At 31.3% G+C, this 11,272-nt stretch overlaps 1 long non-coding RNA gene and 1 pseudogene across 1 annotated transcript; both read left to right on the forward strand.

The window, feature by feature from the left end:
* The first annotated feature begins 73 nt into the window (after positions 1–73).
* Positions 74–391, forward strand: LOC119689211. The gene is made up of 3 exons (XR_005253382.1): positions 74–146; positions 215–273; positions 359–391. It is a non-coding gene; the product is annotated as an uncharacterized LOC119689211 (long non-coding RNA).
* Positions 392–471: 80 nt separating this feature from the next.
* Positions 472–5,089, forward strand: LOC119688646 (annotated as a pseudogene).
* The last annotated feature ends 6,183 nt before the right edge of the window (positions 5,090–11,272 follow it).

Genomic DNA, 11,272 nt, shown 5'->3' on the forward strand with positions numbered 1-11,272 from the left:
AAATTTAAACTCTTCATTTTGTTTAAATATAATAAAAAAAAAAAAAAAAAAAAAAATTTGATATTAGAGTTTTGGTAGTTTGCCGTCAACAGCAAGTTGTGGATCTTCTCATCAGTCCGATGTGTCCATTTCCAGTGTTTTCATGAGTATGCCATAAAATATATTATTTAACCAGACTTATGTTGACGTAAATATTTTCCTTTAATTCTCCCAGTGGTTCTCCCAGTTCAAACGTTCACCAAAGTCATGATAACACTGAGGCAGCAACTATTGGTATGCAGATTATGACAATAATTATGATTGTTCTTTCTATGATATTTTATATTGTTTCTTTATGTTGTTATATCCATATCTATAGCTGCAATTGACCAAATACGTGGCATGCGGGGAAAACGTATTTTAACTGACGTTATACAACATATTCGACCAGCGTCGTGCGTAAATAAGCAAGGTGCAGTTGGTCGTCCAGTTATGGTTCGAGGTTACGATATTGATGGTACTTTGCTATTTTCTGCACAAAATCTGAAAAGTATAATGGTAAATGATGTCCATAAGATACTAGCAAAGGATCGTGCAGGAAATACAGTAGAAATTAAAATTAAACATGTTGGCATAGTAGAATTAACAGATATGCAACAGATGCATGTACTCAACTTGATTTTACGTCGATCTATGGAAGCCTTGAAACTACAACAATTGAATCGAAATTTTTTTGATCCAGTAGCTAAAGTAAGTTTAGTGTATGGTAATTGTTTAATGAAGTTTATTTTGCTACAAGCTTAGCTTAGATATTTCATATAAAGTAATTTTAAAAAATTGTTTTAAGTATTTTTGTTTTGTTTTTTTTTTTTCATTCTAGATACGCATTGAGAATTTTCGTTTGGAAATTTGGCCAGGATATATTACCTCTATTCGTCAGCATGAATTGGATGTACTGATGTGTGCTGAAATCGCACATAAAGTCTTGCGCACTGATACAATTTACAACATTTTGACTCAATTAGTGAAAGTGTCATCAGATTATCAAAACGCATTTGAGGCCGAAGTAATTGGTAAGTAGTACATAGTAATATCTAGAATAAAATCAAATGATTATCAATACTTCAATAATAATCAATAATAATACATTGTTACAGGCATGGTAGTAATCACTGATTACAATAACAAAACATACCGTGTGAGTGATGTAGATTTCGGTATGTCGCCCAAATCCACTTTCAAACGAAAGGAAAAAGATGTCACATTCGTAGATTACTACAAACAAGTAAGGAGAAATTCTCTTATAACAAATAACAAATATATAGTCTCAATAGCAACTTTATTTATTCATTTTTAAATATTTGTTTAAAAAAAAATTTATAAAATACTAGATATCCCGGCAAACGTTGTTTTGCCATATAAATTAGTTCTAGTGATTATTATTTTTTTTTAAATGAAATGTAATGAATGTATTGTGATTGTGTGACAATGTGCTGTAAGATAAAAAGAGGAATTGAGCGCTGTAGACGATGATCGCCGATCAAAAGGAAAAAACACCAACCATTCGTTTTCTTGATTCAATATATTTCATTAAAATAACGGACATATTCCTTGTTTGATCTCTTAAAAGTTAAATTTAGATTCAAGAAGTAATATGTTTATTCGTCTTTAGCCAACACACATAGGCTTGATAGTTTGCCCACGCGAGAACATGCCACGTGTCCAAACCTAAGCCGTAAGCAGACATCGTTTGGCCTTCCGACTTATTGATGGTAAAATAGAAGTAAAATAACCGGCGATCCAACTTACAGTCATAGAATGTGTGGTGGTGGCATGTCTAACAAATCCAGTGACTCTTACAATATATGTTATTGTTGTTGTTGTGGTTTCTTCAGTTAAAGCTATTACGCACTTTTGCTTTTTTGAGACTGTTTTGTGGCTAGGGCGCTTATCTCTGTCCCTCTCTAAGCTTTAACTATACTGGAATTCATATCGTTTATTTATTGTATAACTGATGACGGACCGTAGGTCAGCATATCTTCCTGTGGGTTCTGAGGTGGACTTGAGGTTTGTTAGAGCGTGGTGGGGCAGCGTATCAACTTTTGTGAATAATTTTAGGGCTCTGTCCCTGATATATTTTTTCACTGAGTCGATCCTTACATCTCTCTGCATGTCTGTTGTTCTAATATACCATGGAATCATGGCAGTATCTGAGGCTTTGCTGAATGTAACACATCCGTACAGTAGTGGTGGCCTAATTATTTGAGTATGTAGTAACTTTCTATTTTTGTGGTTGAAGTAATTATTATTGAACAGCGGCTTTAGAAAATGTAGGATTTTTTGAGCAGCTATTCCGTTCGCATTTCATTTGTTTATACCAATTGAGCCGTTTGTCAAATGTGACCCCAGATATTTTATGCTTACCTCCCACAATAAATCCGTGTAACCGACGCTCACTCTTGGAGGATGCTGCCTTCTCTTTCGTATTATGAATATAGCCTTGGTTTTGTTATTGTTAATTTTAATCTTCCATTTCTGGAAGTATTTTACCATGAGGTCAATATTTCTGGACGGAATGTACGTGAAGCTCAGAACTTCGTTAAAACATGTCAACGTGTAGCTAGCGGCATGACGATGCAAATTGATGAACCAAAGTAGTAAGTAATTAACTGAATGTGTATATCTGAATAACTAGTTCAGTTATTTAAATATATTTTAAAACACTAAGCGATGTGGTCGTTTCAATATATTTTTTTTTGGTCACACATATTTTTCATCAGTCACTTTTTGGTCACTCATTTTTTTGGTCAAACGTATTTTTCGTCAATCATTTTTTGGATCTATCATTTTTTAGTCAAACATATTTTTGGTCAATCCATTTTTTGGTCAGCCACTTTTTTGGTTCATTTTTTTGGTTCATCATTTTTTTCGTTCAACATATATTTAGTTCGTTCAACATATTTTAGGTTAGTTTATACTGACAATCCTAATAATCCACTTGGGCCAATTGATGGTTTACCGTATAAGAACGGAAAGCTTTAAAAACTACCTCGACCCTTTGACAAAGCCTAAAATGATCTTTGAAGAGTTAAATGTGCAATTAATTTGCTATTTATATTATGAAATATAATTCATTTTCCTTTAGTAACAAGTATGATTAGAAGGGATAATATGCTAGCTGAATTATTAGATTAGGTTAACACTTTTCTTTTATATTAATACCAAAAGCTAGTTTATTTCTTTATGCATCTAAACGTATGCCATCTAAGTTTGCCACCATCTTCATCTTTAGGCATCTTTATTGCAAAAGTCAGCAGAATAAAGGACAGAATAAAGATACCTAACTTTAAACTGTATGAAAAGGACTGAATTTTAGTGTGGGCCGCGTTGGAGGAACTTAGTTTCGGGAATGTATGTCCTGGAGCCATTTGTCTATCCCGACGACCATGCGTTTGTGACCATGTTATCATGTTGATGTCGTATTAACCAGTGCTTATCTGTAAAGAATAAAAAATTACTCGACCATACATGTTTTTGTGGATGTGGGTGGGTAATTGATGAGCCAAGCTGGGGAAGATTATAGGGATTGGGGTTATATTTTGGTTAAGCTTGCCATACTCGTAACGTATTTTGATTGCAAATAGTACAGTTCCACGATAAGTAATTCCAAAATCTTTTGCTTAAACAGACCTTTAAATATATTTGAACGATATGTTTTTGTGCCCAACTCACAAAAATCTGGGACGTAGATCTTTTTCAATTCTAACTCGTATGATGACATTTAAAGTCACCTATCCACCATAATTATATCGCAATTACAGTATATATAGTATATACATATTCAGCTATTTTGATGTTTTTTTTAATGTTCTTTTGTATTTTATTTTAAAGTATTGAAATGAAGGATGACAGAAATAATTCTTATGCTTCAGCTATAGATGCTGCTGCATCTCAAGATCTGCAGATCGTTATGGCGGTTCTTTTCAGTCCCAACGAAGAAAAGTAAATATTAAATATTTCTAAATAATCACGACATTATTGATATTATTTATTGATTTGCAGATATCCTGTAATTAAGAAAAAATGTTCCGTTGATGGAGTAGTTGCTTCACACGTTGTGACTATAAAGGTTATTGCACCTCGTCCAGAAAAATCGGCTGGTCTAATGTCAATAGCAACGAAGGTTGTCATACAAATGAACGCTAAATTGCGTGGAACTCCATGGATGATTGATATGCCTAATCTTGGTATTATGACATGCGGTTTTGATGTATATCATTCAACTAAAAATAAACATAATTCATATGGCGCATTTGTTTCAACAATGGACATAAAGAAGTCATCAAGATATTATTCATTAGTCCAAGAACATGTAAAAGGCCAAGAATTATCAAATTATTTAACGCTAAATGTTGCGAACGCTTTACGGGCATTTAAAGAGGAGCATCAATGCTTGCCTGAACGTATAGTATTTTATCGTGATGGAGTTGGTAATGGTCAGCTGCACCAAATTGTAAACCATGAAGTTAAAGCTCTAGTCAATAGATTAGACGAAATATATAGTAGCGTTGGAAGTGCACGTCCACGCTCTGCATTTACAGTTGCATCTAAAAGAATCAACACGCGATACTTTCTTAAAGGTCGCAATCCTCCACCTGGTACCGTTGTGGACGATATTACTACTTTACCAGAGCGTTATGACTTTTATTAAGTGTCGCAGTCTATATTCCAAGGTACGGTTTCACCTACCAACTACAACGTTATACACGATACAACTGGATTTAAGCCAGAACATATTCAAATGCTAACTTATAAAATGACGCACATATATGGTATTATAATTGGGTTGGTACCTGCCGCGTACCAGCAGTGTGTCAATATGCTCATAAATTGGCATTCTTGGTAGGTGAGAACATCAACCGTGCTCCATCTACTGCACTCGAAAAGAATTTATATTTGTTGTAAGAAATATTTTTTCCTTATAATTATATTTAATTTTTATTTTTTATTAGTTGACGGCGGTGGAGACGCTACAAATTCACTTTTTATTTAATTTGTTGCACACTGAGGTAACATAAGTGCTAAAATAATACCTCATACTTGAGTTTAATGAACAAACTTTTAGTAACTATATGCTTTAATTTGAATATTTTTATATAAAAAACAAACAAAATATAAAAAATTTGAATTTACTTTAAACAAAAACATTTAGATTCCATTTTTGTTTGGTGTACTTTACCTCACAACTCGAATGTTGTAGATATTTTTCCTATGAGGACATTCCAAATGTTCCTGAAATAATTTACCAAAATATGAATCTGTTTTTGTTTGAATATTTTATAGAATAAGAATATTATAATAATATTATCGTATCCATTAAGTTTGTTTTTGCGAATTGATTTCCTTTTGTAAACTCACACACTTTTTTAATTTCGTTACATTTAATACATTTTTTGAATTAACTATTAACGAACATATAATCTAGAGTTTTTTTTTTGATCTTTTAGAATCCTTTCTGCTATCATCATTTAATATAAACTATGGTAAATATTGAAGAACTAATTATTCATTAATACAAACTTAAGTATTTTAATTTATAATTTTCCCTCTGATAGCACGATGCTTGTGTGCTGGAAACTACAGCGCATTGGGTATGTTTTTAAATTTATCTACACACACTCTCATCTACAAATACTCCTAAAAATACACGGCAAAGAGTTACGGGTTCAAGGGTAAAGAGGATCGGCAATAAAGCTTTATAAATTCCTTAGATTCGTAAAAAAGTCTACTACAAATCTGCATATAGTAAAGATTTGAAGTAGACATTTTTGTCCGGAACCTTTAGGTCTACCATATATGAAGTTTCTAACCAGTCAGATAAACCTATACAAGGTTAGGTTATACTGGCGATCCCTAGTGGATCCACTTAGGCCTATTGGCCCATGTATTACCGTATATATAAGAAAAACTCATGATTTAAGACCAGCTAGAATCTTTGGCGAAGCATAAAATGCTATTTAACCAAACAGATTAATATTTTATATACTAAATAACATATTATATTTAATTATACATTAATTTTAATATTAATAAAATTTACGTTAATTTTTATTTTATACAACAAATACTTTTATAAGAAACTCATTTGTCGTTCATTCAATGTTACAACAGGTGTAAAGCGCGCCCATAAACCAGCGTCCTGTCCTGGTTTTACATATGGAAAAGTATGGTAGTGATGATCGACGTGGTTCAAGTTGAAACTTAAATACTTATTATAATTGAAATCTTAATCACATTGTCAGTGAAGTGAAACTGTCCTAATACGGCGTTTACATTGGCCGAAAATGGCTCATTTTGGTCAAAAATCGAAAATGAGTATCGAATGGCTCATTCTTGCATATAAAATTTCAAGCACAAAAATGAGCAATTTTCTCACATTCTGTATGAATGACGTTCGAATGCATTTCACATACGTTCCAAATGCAAAGGAATCCATTGAACATACCCTAAATGAAAGCTCTTCATGGCATTTTGACAGTTTGAAAAAGCTGTTTTTAACATATTTACAAAAAAAGGTAAACAAATGTTTGGTGGTTGCATTTTCTTGAAAACGATGCACTGCTTTTTAGAACTTTTATTTCCCAAAAAGTAATTAATCGAAGTTAAAAATATGTTTTAAGTTTCTAATGTAAGGTTTGAAGGCATATTTAACCTTCATGCAACATTTTTTTGGCACGGGCCAAAAATCAAATCAACATGCAAGTTGAAAAATCAGCTGTTGAAATGAGAACAAATGAAATAGAACGAATGTAAACACTTTCAAATGGCTCATTCAAAATGAGCCATTTTCGGCCAATGTAAACGCCATATAACTCTTCCCAGTTAAAATTTGTGATAGAGAAGCGACCTGAACTTGTTTGAAAGAGTGAACTGTACCTGGTGGGCTGTGAAAATAGATTGACTACAACAACAACGAAATGAAAAAGGGTAGATAGAGAAAGGGTATTTGTTTCGAAATGATATAAGTGAAAGGGAACAGTTCTACGAATTTTACTTTGAAAAAATTAAAAATATCAATTTTATTGAATCTTCTAAAAATCAACTTAGAACTAACAATAAATTATCGACGCCAATTACTGTATTAGAAGAGAAAATAGATAATTAATTGTCCTTATCCAAAGCTTCGTCCAATTTCGTTTCCATGTCGGACATTATTCTTTAATAGCCGGGTTTATGTAGTTCCTTTTGAGTCGCTGGGTTCCAGTGCTTTGAGTAAGATTGCTTGCAAGTGGGTTTTGGTGGTTCCTGAGTTTGATTTTGTACTTCTGTGTGTGGCTGACTACTTTATAAAATTTTATTTAATAGTAACTTATACATAAGGAAATAAGATTCTGTAGTAAGGCTAATTGAGAATTTTTATCTAATTGCCTGTTTCATAATTAAAAGTACTTGCATAATATTAAATATAAAAAGCAAAATAAAATATTTATTACAGCAACATAAATCTATTTCACTATTAGGTTTAACTCAATTTTTTAAAAATGTCACACCTTCGTACAAATCTTCGATCGTGAGCTTCTTGCCGCCTCATGAGTTGTGAGTAGAATGAGCCGAAAAGAGATGCTCATGGGTATGCAAATATGAACTCTGGTAAATTATACCAAAATGCACGCCAATCACTTAGTTGAGTTTTTTTTGTTTTTTTCTTAATTTTTTCAGTAATTTTTTCTTTCAGAGTAGTGAAAAAATAAATGGAACTTACGAAAGAAAACATGTTAAGCAACAACAATGCTCGAAGAATCTTCAGAGTTAGATTTAACTCGCAAAAAATTGTATGTCTTAAGGCTTAGTGCGGTTAAATCAGTCTATTGTGAATGTTCACTGGATATATGTTGCAAAATTCCAGTCATCCATTTAAATAATATGAGCATTTCATTTACTAATTAATTCAAATACATAAATTAATAAAGTAATTAAAATATACAATACAAAAATGCTTATCATTGCCCTTCTAATATTCATTTTTTTCTTTTAAATTAATTAATTTCTAGTGTACAATTTTAATATATCATATTGTACACAACACAACAAAAAACATTTGACAATTCTAAAAGTGATGCCAATTTGTTTTAACCAGACTAAATATGGTTATATCACAGCTCTGAAAGAAAAAATTACGGCTATATAAATATAACTTTCAATTTGTATTTACGATGGCAACTCTGAACAAAATGGAGATTTTGTTAGGCTTATGTATGCAAAACACGTAAAAAAATTTAAAGTTAAAATTTTTAAAATGAATAATACGAGGGCGGTTTGATAGTGCTGCCATAGTGCTGCTGTCAGCTGTAATCTACCAGTGGGCAACTTTTTAATTTTGAGCAAGCTACGTCGTTCAGTTGGTGTCTGATAGCCGTTCAAAGCAGACAACCTCGTTACCTCATTTTTTTACGTGATGTGTTACTTGTCTAGTCACGATGGTCAAAATCCACGAATTGGAATACGAACTGCTACCCCATCCAGCATATTCTCCAAATATAGCCCTCTGCGACTATTTGCTGTTTCCAACCCTAAAGAAATGGGTGGACGGTAAGATATTTAAGTCGATTATTTGGAGGGAATAAGAAAATTAGAAAAATGCTGAACTAAATGTATCGAGCTAACAGGTGATCACGTAGAAAAATAAAATGTTTATTTGCCGAAAAAAATTTGTTTTATTCAAAAAGTCACTGACTTATCAAACCGCCCTCGTAATTCTTTGCAATTCTTGATAAGAATATTTTTTTTTACATGACTCTGAATAAAATATCATTTCTCGTGCCTTTTAACAGTAAAATAATAAATAGAAAAAGTAAAGTATTTGTTACGAACAATGACGGCACGAAATATGAATAATTAACGAAATCATTTGTTGATAGTTAATTGGAAATTTGGTATGTACTACCAAAAACCGTTCACAATAGACAAACTTTTAGTGTTGGCAACCATGTGATTAGAACTGCGTATTAGTTAAGCGATTTTAAAGAGGTTGGACTAAATAAGCCAGCAGTGTTGTTGTTTCATATGTTATTTTCAAAATAAGCAGTTGTTCTTTTGTGATATGCTTACAAAAGAAAAGGCTATTATTACAGCTGAATATCTACAATCTTTGACTTAATATATATATTTAAAAAATAACTAAACAAAGTTTTTAAGTCTTGTGTTTAATCCTGCTATACTCTGAGTATACCCCAGTTTTGGAAAGAGTCGGCAAAGGTTATTATAAAATATAAAATTTACATTTTAATTCATCCTTTTATTTTAAGAAAACCGTACAGACACTGTTCGTGCCAACGGTAGAAGCATAAAACCTCACTTAAAGATGTAGGTCAAAGACCTAAAGAAGCAGTTACTAAACGGGCATCAAGTGTAAATTATTGGATCAGGAACTTGGCACCAACTAAGTCATACACAGAATTTCGTTTAAATTTATACTAGTTATGAGTAATATAATATTTTATTTTCCTTAAAATTTTTTTTTTATTTTTTATATTATAGAAAAATTATAGATTTCAATTTTCTTGTATAACTTGTAAGAATTGTTTTTTAATAAAGTTTTATAATTAATGTGCTTAGTTTTATGATTTCATTTATACATTTGAGTTTTATTCAAATTGAAAACAAAAAATGCGTTTGTATTCTGTGAGAAGACCTTACTAAAATGATAACTAACCTTATAATTATTATTGTAAGTGAATAAGTGGATGAATTTAGTAATCTACAAGAATAAAAAAATATTTTAATGACAGTATTTTCAAATTCCCAAAAAGGAGACAATATGCCGAAGCCGCATTTTATTGTTTAGAAGTCGAGTGACATATTTTGAATCGTTAGTATTATAAATATATGTCCCAACCTACACTCAATTCAATATTTTAGTTCTGAATAAAATAAACTATAATACACACATTTTAATCATTTGATTTATGAACATTCCAGAACAGAAGACAGCAACTTTTAAGTACAAAAGCCATATTATTAGCAAATGCTATTATTAAATGTAGAAAGGTTATACAACGAGCAGATATAGGTATAACTTAACATACTTACATATAAGAGGTACAACTAAACATATTTGCATACAAAATAGCAAAATAGTATTTTAATAGTATATATAATACCACAAATGTTCAATCCAATGCAGGGTCTGAAATTAACTTCCTACCCATTTATAACAATAAATTCGGCTTCTGATGATATAAAAATTAAAAAAGGTTTTTTATTTTTTCAAAATAAAATAATATAAAAATCTCATAAGTTGAGATACGTATCCAAAGTAACATAAATATGTAAAAGTCTATTACAATTAAGTGTCGTATAGGGGTTTTATATAATGAAGCCACATTAGTTTTATGTCGTTCTACGAATGAATTGACGGCTCAAAACAATTTCAACACTTCTGTGTATATCCACATGCCATATCCACATTATAAAATTATATTGTATCAAGGCTACCATATTTATTTTTATTATTGATAGATACGTAATGATTTTTTTGCTATGTTACACAGTTTATAAAGACATATCCAATAGAACTTTCTTCAGCAACATGGATTCAACCTACTGGTAACGAAATTATACTTCCTTTGAATTTTAAATCTAAAAAACAAATTAAATCAGGTTTTCCTTGAGATTTAAAAAGTTTTGACTTAGCATATTTAAAAACATTTTCTTCATAATTTTTCAGAAACAATTTTATGTTTATCTATTCAAAATTCCCGGTCACTTCAAAACATGTTTCGAACTTTCTTCAACAAAATTTTTTAATATTTAGGGTATCAAGAAGTATATAAGGAAATAAAATATTTGGTAACGTGCCATTGACAAGGTGTACAAGAATATATAGAGTCCGAAGATAACATTCGGAATGCAACTATCACGTTTTCCTATATGTAATAAATCGTAATTCACGCTTAACAACAATTTCTCGTTGGGACATAAACTTCTAATTGGGATCCAAAGTAAGTTTATCGGTTGTTTTAAGACTCCATTAATCAATGTGCTAAATTCAAAGAACGAAAGTCGTAAAGTTCACTTTGAGATTTCATAACCTAAACGTTGACTCAAGCTCTTAGTGTATAAAAATTTATTATGCCTATATTATTCATACTAGGTTGTGAAAAAAGTATTCTGTAGACTACTACATATGTATGGTATATAAAATAACAATGATTGATTATTGTCACAGTAGTCTGTCTGCGCGATTGGAGCTGACCTTCGCGGTCACTGGCTTTGTTTTTTCTTTCTTTTCCTT

The sequence above is a fragment of the Teleopsis dalmanni genome, chromosome X (assembly GCF_002237135.1).
Source record: "Teleopsis dalmanni isolate 2A chromosome X, ASM223713v2, whole genome shotgun sequence".
In the NCBI taxonomy this organism is placed as follows: Eukaryota; Metazoa; Arthropoda; class Insecta; order Diptera; family Diopsidae; genus Teleopsis; species Teleopsis dalmanni.